The sequence below is a fragment of the Hyaena hyaena genome, unplaced genomic scaffold (genome assembly GCF_003009895.1).
Source record: "Hyaena hyaena isolate Hyena2069 unplaced genomic scaffold, ASM300989v1 scaffold_48, whole genome shotgun sequence".
Taxonomy (NCBI): Eukaryota; Metazoa; Chordata; class Mammalia; order Carnivora; family Hyaenidae; genus Hyaena; species Hyaena hyaena.
Window position 1 is genome coordinate 163191 of NW_024080680.1, and position 13723 is coordinate 176913.

Consider the following 13723-nt stretch of genomic DNA (forward strand, 5'->3'; position numbering starts at 1 on the left):
ACCCCAATTGCCCCAAATATGTTCCTTTACCAGGATATAAGTTTATTTGCCTAGAAAGGGGAAAACAGTCAAATACTGTCTACTATACAATTTACTTATTTATGATACCTACCATTTCTTTTCCGTGTCCCTCTACTACCATGTTAGCCGTAGCAGAATAGGGATTTTGTCTGTTTTATTCACTGACACTTTTCTAGTGTCTCAAGACCTGGTACATAGTATTCAATCAAAATTTTTGAAAAACGGATCATAGAAAATTTTGATGATTTATTCTTTATAGGGCTTCACTGTTGTGACATGAGTATTTCTCTCTTTCTTTCTTTCTTTTTTTTTTTTTTTGCCTTTGTCATGATTCTTGTCATATCATAGATTGTGAGTGTTTAAATATACTCTGGAATCCTGAGGTCAGGAATGGTTTCTTAGGGGTATCTTTACAAGATAGGCACTTACTCGGTACCTCCCCTGGTGTCAGGCATATAGCAGGAGCCCCATAAGTATTTGTAGAATTCCAACCATTTAGCAAATTTTCATAGTTTGGTGAAGCACTATGCTAAATAAATTAAAAGAAACTTGACCAAAATAATAGATTAGAGAGGGCAGGATTCATCAATGAAAGGAATTTATTAAATATATAACTCTAGGAAAAAAATTCAGTATCTACACTATATTTTGAAATATTCCGGGAGTCTTTATCAGTACCTGAATCATCTAACTGCCATTGTTACTAATTTTGTACACACTGCATTTTTGTATTATAAACTGTTAAGTAATCATATTTGATATTCAGAGATTCATTCCGCTGATGTTAAAATGGCAAGAATGAAAATGCAATTTAAAAGGGTCTATGGCACAGCTACGTATTAAACCTATTACTGAACACTAATAATAAAAACATTAACTATAACAGCAGCTTCATGAATGAGTTTGGTTGAGTCAGAAAACTACATTTTTCAATGTTTGGGGCACGTGGTGGCTAGCTTGATTAATCGTCCAGGAGTTCGAGGAGTTCAGGAGTTCGAGACACACATCAGGCTCTGTGCTGGCAGCTCAGAGACTGAAGCCTCCTTCGGATTCTGAGTCTCCCTCTCTCTTCCCCTCTCCCACTCAGGCTCTGTTTCTCTCTCAAAAATAAATAAACATTACATTTTTTCAATGTTTAATGTTTATAGGCAATATTACTCATGGAAATGTTGAAACTATTACATTATAACTCTAAATATTTCTAAAATAAGACCCCTTTGGAAAATATCAGAAGAAACACAATTTTCCATGTCACACATTAAATCAGTGGAAGAGTCTGGGCTGAGACTAAAGATCCCAGTCTTCCTCACAGTCACTGAGAAGGTAAGGTTGATCCCTCTCACTCAGCTCATTCCTTGATTTGCAGCCTTTATTACATGACGCAGACAGTATCATACTACAGAGTGAAAAGGGTGAGTTACAATAAAACACACCAAATACGTATGTCTGAAACTCTTTTGTAGATGAGATATTCAAACAATATCTAGGAGGAAAGAAAGATAATACATTTGCGTGCTGTATGTTTTAAATTATTCACGTAAAATAGGTAATGTATGGTACAGGCTGGCATTTGGTTTGCCTATGGGACTTGATCTTCAGGAACAGTTGCTCTTAATAATGGGAAGAAATGCATTCAAGAACTGTAATTCTTCAAAGTGAAAGGAGATTAAATATATATATTTTAGGCAGCACAATGTCAGTTTCAATTGAACTGCATCTTTAAAAATAAAGCAACCTCCTTCAGAATAGTTAAGTGTCTATGAGAATGTAGCCTACAACCAAAAAAGGTATTATTAATCATATCAAATAATAGTGTTTAAGAGCCATAGCTCCAGTAAAAAAGTGTAAAAATTGACAAGTGGGTATTTCATTAGAACTTGTCAAAAATCTGCACTTAACTAATCATAATTACATACAATAAAATGGAAATATGGTGTATAGAATAGATGATCAGGTTAAAAAATGTAAAACTTAAAATGTAAAAGACATGAGTTCCTGTAGTAAATATTTCTCTTAATGATACAGTTAAGTTTAACTCACATTCAGTGGAGAAGGCACAAAGGATGAAACACTTTGGATGGCCTTTCGCGAAGACCAGAAATTTAGAACGTTGATTGAACTGAAAGCTATTAAAGGTTCTTTGCCACCTCCTAATGTTATAGCCTTATTCACTGTGAGGTGTAGAAAGTCAGAGGAAAGAATGAAATCAAGATAGCCTATATAAAAAATAGACCTGGCCATATATAAACTCACTGTAAAATAAGCATAAGTGAAATTCATCAAGAGCTACACAGGAGAGTACGAATGACCTGTCGCTGGTGCAGTCAGGGAGCACCGAAGGAAAACAAAACCATCTGTGTACAGAGCAGCTCTCAGGCCATCTATGACTTCCAAGTTTTGCAGCTCTCTCTCTTCCACCACAATGGGTAGCCTCTCTCTTCTGCCCACCGATAAGATTTCCCGAACTGAGAGGAACACCAAGAAAGAAATAAAAGTCATGCGTTCTTGGTTCTTGAAGGCATGAGTAAAGTCCCAAGTTCACTCCCTGAAAATGAATTCATCCAGCCTCATGTTCCTCTCTTACACTGTGCTTTGCCATAAATGCTTCAAATCCATTTTTGATACTGCAAAGCAGCATATTTCATGAAATATGTGATAAGTTCACACATCTGAGATTAGAATTTGGCTGATTGTCCTTTCAAATGCTAAATAAAAACCAGGTTGATTGCTATAGCACTTTGTCACAGACACCAAACGGAATCCATATATCACGAATGGAACTAGGGCATACTCACGCCAGATTCGCTGTCTAAATATACAAATTAATTCTTCAAGAAATAGATTTCTGTAAAATACCAATAAAACTGGTGTCTTTCATAGTGTTAGAATCTCTTCTGTAACAAACTGGCATAAATTATTTGAAAAATAGTTCCAAAGGCATGATCTAAATGATCTAAATAACAGTTCTGATGTTTTCAATAGTACCAAACTTTTCATCTTAAATCAACCTTCTATAAAATATTTATAAGATAATGTGTAAAGTGTGTAAGAAGTCCTTATCTCCTGTTCTTGCCCTTTGTTAACTCTCTACAGAGTGACATAAACAACAGCAGTGAATAAAATGTGAGATACATGCTACTGTGCACAAAAATTATACTGCATCTAATTAAACTTGGAAGAAAAAAATAAACTTAAAATGAAAGACAATGCATTTATGGCATGACATTAAATTGTTTTAACTATCATAAAATCACTGATATTAACATTCTTCCTGAAATTAAATTTGAAATAAATGGAACGGTTGTCTTGGTAACTTTTTTTTTTTTTTTGGTAATAGTTTTTTGAGAACTTGACATGCACAGTTCCTTTTTATGTTTCAAGACTTAAAAAAAGACTTGTAAGAACATGAAGAGTGGATTGATGTTGAAAATCTTAGCAGGCAAACTCTTCCTGTTCAAGATTTGTCAAATCAAAGAATATCACTAGAGTATCTGATATGCCTTTCTAGAAAAGTTATGACCTATCAGGAGTTATTCAAATGGGGTTGAATGTGGTCTTTACCTGATTGGATAACATAAATCTTGAGACGATAGTAGAAAAACGATGGGGGAGGAGAAATAAATCCTTCAGTGAAACCATAAATCACGTAAAAGAGCCTTCAGCTCTTATGTATCAGGGTTAAATTTATACATTTTAGCACACTTTAATATAATGTGTGGACAGAGATGAATATTGCATTGAGAGTTGATTTATATGAGTTTTAGAAGTTTCTATAAAACTAATTTTGTGTTTCCTTATAAATTAATATCACACACCTATCTGGAATGAGTATTTAATGGGAAGCTTTCAATAATATTTAAATAATAAATGTACACAAAATATGGAGACTTTCAAACACCATTCTCTGAATAAAATTTTGCCAGTTCTTTTGGGTTTAATTTTTGAAGGATAAATCAAGAATTAATGTCAGGATATTTCCAAAAGCAATAGATCTATATGTCAGGAAAATCTGACATTCATTAATCCATAATAAAAGTAAACATACAAAAGAGAACATACTATTTCTTATTTGGCATCAATTATTCAAGTACTTAGAAAGTAGCAGTGAAAAACTACTTAACCTGAACCTCAATATCTGTTTGTCCAAGTTATGAATGAGGTTGGGTCAGACATACTGAAAGGCTTCGTGATTCTATAATTCTAAAATACCAAAAGGATAATGATAAGGATCAAGGAGTACTGAGTCTCTGCTGAGTCTCCGAAAAATTTAATAAAAATTCACTGTAAACAATCTTAGTTATACAATTCCCTACATGAACTCATAGTTGGTCATAAACCAACTATACCATGATGAAGTAGCTACTGCTTTTGCCTGCCATAATCTCTTTGCCTTACCCTGTGACAGCAAAGGCTGCTTAATATGAAAGTCTATCTAGTTGTGGAGTACACTTGAGCTGGGTAGAGGGCAAGCCAGAAGTACTTGAGAGTTAGAGCCCCTGAAAGTAGCTTTTAGCCAATGATGAAAGGGAGCTGGAGAACACACGCCCTAGCAATGTCACCCCTCAGCTGGGATAACTTGGAGCTGTACTCTGTCTCCCAGGGTTCTCCAGTAGGACAGCTCCAGTAGGTCACAGTGGTAAATATCTTGATAATACTGCACTTTTTACTAGCTTTTTTTTTTTTTTTTTTTTTTTTTTGCCTGTGTCAATTCCCTATTTTCTAGTGCTATCTCCAGTGATCACCTCTCAAATAAATCACTTGTGTAAGACTACCTTTCTGGGACAGCTTCTGGAGAAACCCAAAGTCTGGGAACAAATTAACTCCAAAATGAATCAAATAACTTTATATGTGATTGTTTAAGTGACACTAATGTTGGACAAAAAAAGCAAAGTCCTAGTTATTAATAGGAAATTTTATAACGTGGTGAATAAGTGAATGACCACACACGACAGGCATGATAGTAGCGTTTCTCAGCCTTGCTACTGCTGACAGGTTGACAGGGACAGTTCTTTGCTGTGGACAGTGTCCTGTACAACGTCAGATATTTAGCGGCACTGTAGCCTCTACTCACTAGATGACAGTAACATTCTCCTATTGTGACAACCAAAAATCTCTCTAGACATTGAAAAATGGTGTGGGGGGGTCATCTTCCATACTTCCCTTTCAAGAAACACTAGATTATACAAAAGACTTCATTTAACACATTCAATTTAGTTCACTCATTAAACTATCACATACAAAATAAGTATTATGTAACAAGCATTGTGTTAGTAAATTATTTAAAAAAACACATGTTAAGTTCCTGATTTCAGAGTTCACATTCTAGTCAGAGGAAAAGAATTAAGACTATTACCTCACGGTGAGAAATTTTCCATAATTCAGAGGCATTTTCCAAAAGAAGGTATAGAATGAATAATTTATTTCCAAAATTATATATTCATACATATATAAAATTATCTCCACGGTGTGAGTGTATGTCTGCAAATTGTGTATGATTTTAATTCTGATGAGGCAAAAGACTGTTAATTTTCACAGTGTAAGTTATGCATGGTGGGAGTGAAGGCTGAGATATCGGCCCTTGGTTTTTGTTTCATGCCTTCTGTGCTGAAATACTGTGAGAGACTGAGCACATTTTGCTTTCTTTCACTGCTGCAATTTTTGTTCTTTTTCTTTCCTCCTTTCATGCATATGAGCCATAACTTCCACTTACCTTTTCCCAAAAGTTTTTTTTTGTGTGTGAAATAACATGCATGTTTCTGTTGAACAAATTCAAATGATTATGATAACTGTAAAAATTCAAGAAGCACTGGAAGGTAAATTTTCTTAATTTTTAGTCTACTTTTTTTGGAATTGTTATAAGATTTTCTCTCCTAGTCTCATGTGACTCCTTTTTTATGACTCATATAAAATTGTCTTCCCCATGCACTACTATGACAGTTGTATGAGGCACAGTGGGCTCCCCCAATATCTCACCAGTCCTGCAGGTGTGGAAGGCCTCATCCTGAATCTCTGTACCTGAGGGCTTCCTCTTCCCCTATGCACAGGAACCACGAAAAGTGACAAGTGCAGCGGCATTAATGCCTCCAGAGCAACTCTCGGCCAATGACGGATGAAAGGGTGAAAATAACTATCCCAGCTTCTGACATGCTTCCCACACTCTCTTCCAGAATTTTCCAGGGGTACTGAGCCACTGTGTAGCCTATTTATTGGCTTCCTTTCCTTTCCTGTCTCAGTCCCTCACACCCATACGATACTCTCTAGGATCCATTCATCCTAGGATATTCTTTTGGATGGGCTGAAAGAAATACCATTTTTTGGAGTTTATAACCTAACATGAATGGTGGAGATCATTAGTAATGTGCACAAAATCATTAATGTATAAAATATTACTATTCTCTTAGACACTACATAGGATCTGGTGTTAAAGGAAGAAACTCAGGCCAGGGATATGAAATTATAATACCTGCATACTTTTTCCATATTGACTGATTTTTTTTTCTCCTTGTGGGGGTAGGAGAAGGTATTGTTATAATAGCATTAAATGAAATCGTTTGGTATTTTTACCTTCGAATGGCTTGATTATTTTTTCATATCATACTGCTGTCTTGAAAGTCAGAGTTCTGATGATCAGTTCTCAGGGAAGCATGTAAGAAAGAAATGCAATCTGTTCAGCAGAGGCATAATCCTTACTCACACTCTGAACAGACGAAAGCCCCATCAGTACAGAACATCATCACACTGATCGCTGTGATGACACACAGAAGCACCAGGTGTATCTGGAGTGACTGCTTTTTTGCATAAACTCACAGCTGACATGAAGGTTAAAATGCTGCTTGGTACACTAACATGTAGAAAACATAATTTGGGCAGCTGCAGCAGAGAACAACGGTGTATTTTTTGAAGTAACAGACTCATCAAAGTCCAGGCCTACTATTTAAAATTTCACAGTTGAATGTTTTCATTTTGTCCAGGTTTCAAAACCCATATTGTATGCGATTTACACGGTGCTATTTTGTTGTTTTCAAATCTATGCAAATATAGTGGTGGGTGTAATAAATTCTTAATACATAATTTTAAACCATTCTGTGCTCCTTTTAGCTAAGTGTGGTAAAAGATAAAATGTGCATATAAATGTGAGAAAGGTGCTGTTAAGTAAAGAAACATTTACTAAAGGAATAATTTTGCAATTGAGAGATAATAATTTTCAATATGTCTTCTTTCACTGAAAATAAAAGATTATATGACAGTACTGAATTGATGACAGTACTGAATGTGTTGAACTAATAAGTACTTTCTTTAGATAAAGAAACCCGGTTTTAGAGCCATAGTTTTGTTCTATTTTGTTTTCTTTCTCATTTTGTTTGTCTCTTGCCAAGGTACTTCTCAGAAGGATGTTAAGTATATGAGCTAAAACACAAGGGATTACAAAAGACACATAACAAACAAATTATTCTCAAATACAATTATCCAAACATTATTAGGACATATTTGTGATATAGCAATGTATACTTTTGAATAACAATAGTATAACACAATCTAGCAGTGGGTTTAACAACAACTACAGTTTCAGAATAAAGAAGAGCAATAATTCAAGATATCTGCAAAATGTGTAATAGGACTACAAAGTGTGTAACTAACTCTATTAGTGATGGAGTATGAGCACTAATACTACTGTAGTTTGTTGCTGACGTTCGTAATTAAAGGACATGCTGCAAAGAAAGACATAATTTTGTATATATTATTAATCAAATTCACAAACCTTCTAGAATCTGTTTGAAAGTAACAATATGCCATTGGTTAACAGTGCTCAAACAACCCAAAGGAGGGGCTCCCAGGTGGCTCAGTCAGTTAAGCATCTGACTTTGGCTCAGGTCATGATCTCACGGTCCTTAAGTTTGAGCCTTGCATCGGGCTCTGTGCTGATAGCTCAGAGTGTAGAACCTGCTTTGGATTCTGTGCTTCTTTCTCTGCTCCTTCCCTGCTTGTGCTTCATCACTTACTCTCTGTGTCTCTCTGTCTCTCTGTCTCTCTCTCTCTTTCTATCAAAAATAAACATTAAATTAAAAAAAAAAAAAAAGAATGCTGAGGATCTGCTAACCCAAACTTGTTTTCAAAAATGAATGATTGGAAGTTTCCACAAACTCAGTCTTCATTTTTTACTGTGGTAATAATACAAATGGAAATGCATATCAATAAAAATTAATAAAATAGTCTAATAGCACAGGAGTTGTAAAGAATATAGTAAGCTGGAGAACACAGGGTCTTTCTAAAAGAAATTGCATACACATGCCAAATAAAAAGTCTTAAAGTCCAAGTCAGGGTCACCAATTTGTGACCTCTGATAAAATGTGCAAAACCGAACCAAAAGAGTTTAAAATATTTTACATTTTTGAAAGCTATTTGCAAGTATTAGTATTATCTTCTGCCTTTACCACCCTATCCTATATTGCCCTAGGTAAGCAGATACTATTACCTGTTTCACAGGAGGAAAGTAGATGAAGAACAATCTCTGTCACAGGTCCAGTTAGAAAATCTAGACATAATTAATAGCCAGTATTCTACTTTCCTCTAGAGAATAAATAATTCCTGAGACCTTGTGTTGGTAGGACATTTTTACAAAATAAAAGGAAATAGAAGGGAAGGGAAGGGAAGGATAGAGATCACATGGTGTGTAGTGTAGAAGTAAACACCGAAAGTTAACTTGCAAATGAATGCATAAGATAACAAGTCCCTGTGTGCTGAGTTGTCTACTCTGTGCATTGTGCTCAATTTCTGACTGGTATTTATTTCTAGACTTCATAACGATTCTGCAAAGTAACCCTTGGCATCAATATTAGACACCCAGACTTGTATTAGACAAGAAAAGGCATTCAATTATGGAAATCTCAAAGTGCTCACTGTCACCACAGAGCCAGCCAAAACCTCATCATAACTGCTCTCTCTCATTCTCACCTCCATATTGGCCCAAACTGAATCTTTTAAAACCAATGCTAAGATAGAAATAATAATTTAATCAGAATGTTATTTTCTCAGTTTTGGCAATTAAACATGCCACAAAATCTTTTGGCCTCTGTATCCGTTGACTTTCAGAATACCAACTTGTATAGTACAGGTTAATTTAACTTACAGATTTTTAAAAATGAAATTATGAAATCCATACTTTATGGAAGAGAGAAGCAAAAATATGGCAAAGCTCAATTTCATATAAACCGTTTTATCATTAGTCAATTGAAAATAAAATTAAAATCGATTTATCTAAGAATCAATATTGAGCAAGTATTAAAATCTTTAATTCTCTTAATGCACTATTGGAAAACTTGATGCTACTTTTGCTCTTTTACCAAAACAAATGTATATTGACAACAAAAATGTATATTGATAACACAGTTAATGTATCATGTTGAACTGTCTTCACATTACAAAGGTTTACAATTTTTTTCAATTTTCAAATAGTTAAAATTAATGGCATATTACATTCTACTGTCATTTAAATTCAGAATTTAATGATATATATTTTATTTGTGTTTGAAACTTCAGAAATGAAAGTAGAAAATAAAGTAGGTTATTTACAAAGAAAACCCTGGGAAGTGTTAAATTTAAATGTTCATGTCACTGCAGATAAAAGTAACTTTTCTTTTATCTATACAGCTTCTAATTTTCCACAAAAGCTTATATTACTGTCATAATAAAAATTAAGCTTGTGTTAAAAAGTGTTATAATTTCTTGCACACCTTCTTATTCTGCCCATAGAAAAATCTTAAGTTTTTTATTATTTGTAAATGGGGAAAAGTCATGCAGGGCAATGGATCAGGGAGAAAGTAACTGAGATTTTGTGCAATGTGGTAAAGAAAGGCCTCTGTGACAAGGTGACATCTGAGTAGAGACGGAACAAGAAATAAAGCCATACAGGAAGAAGAGTGTTGGAAGAGGCATCTGGGTGAGAGGAGAACAGAAGCTGTCAAAGAGGACGCATGCTTTCAAATACCATTTATCAGCACGTACTATGTATGTATGTTATGTTTTTCACTGCCGTGAAAGTACCAAACAACCAAAAGACACGATTCTTACCCTTGAGGAATTTTAACTTGAGCCAGGTGAGAAGTGTGAGAAACAGAAAAGAACTAGAAAACAATTCAAACTAATTTCTCTTGTATAAAAAACAGTCCATATCAATTAAAAAACATCATTTATTCCACTTGATCTAAGGTATTAAAGAAAGATTTTACATTTAGATGATACTAAAGCTTGCAATATCTATTCTCCTATAATTAAAACCCATTGGTTGTTTGCATTTAAGTCTTTGTTAATGAGTCAGGATTAATAGTCTATGCTTTGTCCATAGTTTTAATTTTTAACACTGCCTTATATCTCCTTCCATGGTAATACAAAAACACATCCTCTAACTGTAAATTACTTTTGACAAATCCCTCAGCAAACTCTAAAACATCAAAGCAACAAAGATGCAGGAGATTTAACATTTACGAGATGTTCTTTGGATCTCTTCAGATACTGCCATCATCTAAAAATTTTTACATGTACTCTTTTAATAAACACTTGGCTGTTTTGCTTCATGATGCCATGACACTCCAGTTAATTTGACAGCTCGTCCTTTGTGTGCGAATAGTTTCAACCATGTGCCAAGTTTATTTCTGCTGCAATTGAAGAGCTATCCTTTTATGGACACATCTGTTAGATGGAATGTTTAGTTGATCAAAATGTATGATGGAGAGTGGAATAGGGTGATATTAAGGGGTATGATGTCAACCCCGTCCAGAAAAAGATCACATAAATATTAGACTAAAAAACAATTTTGAGTTGGGAGAAAGAAGAGAATAATTGTAGAATTACTAAACAATTGGAAACTGATGGAATCAAAAGGTTGATAAGCACCTTGTGGAAATAAGTGGGTTCAATCCAGTCCCCTTTCAAGTGGATAACCTACACTCTCAGGTTTCCCTGCAACAAGAGATAACTGAAGAGACTATTGACGAGTATGGGATAAGGTCTCTGAATAAAATGTGTACTGTTCAAATCTACGAGGCTTCACGTATTCATCCAACATGTACTTAAGGCATGAGGCTACGAAAGACAATTATAAGTAGGTTAGACATTATCTCTGCCCTCAAATGTCCTATAATTTAGAAAGGTTATAATCAAGGAAGAACATTATTATAAGAATGCTCACTTTAGCAGCACATACTCTAAAACTGGAATGATACAGAGAAGATTACCATGTTCCCTGAGCAGGGAAGACAGGCAAATTTGTGAAGTGTTCCTTATTTTCCAAAACTTGGCTCTCAAAAATTGTTATAGAAGTTAAATGTGAGAAGGGCTTTGATATATATACAAACATAAGATGATGTAAGATACATGTTATGCTGTTCACAAGAAAACCACTTTAATATAAAAACACAGGTTAAAGGTAAAACAATGGAAATAAATTTACCATCCAAACATTAGTTAGAAAGGAAAATTCAAGGATGGCTTTAATAAATAAGATAAGAACTGATAATTGTTGGTAAGGATGTGGAGAGACTGGAACATTCGTAGACTTCTGGGATGGAAAATGATGCAGCTACTTTGGAAAACAATGTAGCAGTTTCTCACAAAGTTAAATATGGACCCAGCAATTCTGTTCCTAAGTATATGCCAAAGACAAATGGAAATATACGTACATGAAATGCACAAGTGTATTATTCATGACGACCAGGAAGTGGAAAAGTCTAAATGTCCATCAAGAGATAAATGGATAAATCAATGTGGCATATCCAAATAGGTAGGCAGAATAAAGGCCTCCAATATGACCATGTCCTAATCCCTGGAACCTGTGAGTATGTTACCTTACATGGCAAAAGGGACTTTCCAAACTTGTGTAAGTTAAGGGCTTTGAGGTGGGGAGGTTACCCTGAAAGATCAAGGTGCTCAAAGCTCCTTAAAATTTGAGGAAGGAGAGAGAAGAGTCAGTCATAGTAACTCCATGTGAGAACTCCACCTGCTTTTGTTTGCTTTGACAATGGAGAGAGAGAGAGGGCCGTAAAGCAAGGACGGGGGGGACAGCTCTAACAGATGGAACAAAGAAGGAAATGAATTCTCCTCAGCTTCCAGACAAGAATGCAGCTCTGCCATCATCTTGATTTTAACAAAGTGAGACGTGTATTGAATTTCTAATTGATAGAACTGTTAGACAATACATTTATGTTGATTCAAGCCACTAAATTTGTGATAACTTGTTATATCAGCAATAGCAAACAAATACGCTACTCAATGGAATATCATCGAGCTATGAAAATAAATAGGCATTGACACATGTTACATCATGGATGAAGATTGAAAACACTATGCTAAATGCAACAAGCTAGTCACAAAGACCACATGTGATATGATTCTACTTATATGAAATGTCCAGAGTAAGCAAATTTATAAACACAGAAAGTAGACTAGAGGTTGCTTAAACGTTCTGTGTGTGGGTCCAGCAGGGATAGGGTTCATTGCTAATAAATACAGGGCTTCTTTGGGTAAACAGAGTGTTCTGCAATTAGATTATGGTATTGGTTTCACAACCCTGTGAATATACTAAAAAAACCACTTTAAAGGGAAGAGTTGTATGATGTCTAAATTGTATCTCAGTAATACTATTTTTAAACCAGAAAACAAAATGAACATTGAAGTGACTATATTAATATTAAACAAAGTAGACTTCAGAACAAAAATATTACCAGAGACAAAGAGGAACATTTTATAATAATAAATGGGGCACGTTACCAAGAAAACACAGCCATACTAACTGTTGCATCAACAACAGAGTTTCAAATTACATGAAGCAAAAATTGATTGGAAAATAAAACTAGACAAATCCAGAATTATGGTTGAAGACTTCAAGTCTCCTCTCTACCTGTGGGGTCTGTTTGCTGAAAAGACCTGAAAACAAAAAAAAAAAGCAAAAACAAAACCAAAACCAAAACACACACACACACACACACACACACACACACACACACACACACACCCCTAGCACTGAGATCTTGATTTCAAAATATCATAGCCAATAAAGGGAGCCAGGGATCCTTGAAAAAATAGCTGATTCTGGGGCTGGGACATGAAAAGTTCAAGACGAACTTAGAGTGCCAGACTGTAAGAAAGTATTCAAAGATTCTTGGAGACATATCAAAACAACACTGGAGTCAGCTTGAAAAGACTACCACTGGCCTAATGTCAGATGGTAAAGCAAAATAAATACAGTAATGAATTATAAGCCATAGAACAAAATAGGAATCCATGAGTTCATACTAATAAAAATAAATGTGAGAAAACGAAATGAATAGATAAGAAAAACTCTTCCTTAGAATAGAATTTCAGTAATAAAGAGAGACATAATAAATTAGAAAATCACTATTTGACAACCACTATAGTCATCGTTTTTCAGGCAAGGACCACAAATAGATGTAAAGTAACAGGCAAAAGATACTTCTAAGTATCTCTTTATGAAATATTAATTGTAAGCAGTGAATTAATAACTTCATAGTAAAGAAAAACGGTAGTTGCCACTGTAACCAAGTGATATCAAAGTTAATATCACCAGTAACTGGCCCAACCTGACAGCGTCTGCCTACTGGTAGGAAGTGCTGAGGAGACTTCCGTGGCATTCCTGCCAAGAATGCAGAGCCTGAATCTAATCCCAAGGAAATATCAAACCGTGGGATTT

The 13723-nt window shown here is 34.9% G+C and overlaps 1 non-coding gene across 1 annotated transcript; it reads left to right on the top strand.

Annotated features, from left to right (window-relative positions):
• The first annotated feature begins 11198 nt into the window (after nt 1–11198).
• Nucleotides 11199–11305, top strand: LOC120230836. Its single transcript, XR_005528179.1, has one exon. It is a non-coding gene; the product is annotated as a U6 spliceosomal RNA (small nuclear RNA).
• Nucleotides 11306–13723: the final 2418 nt, after the last annotated feature.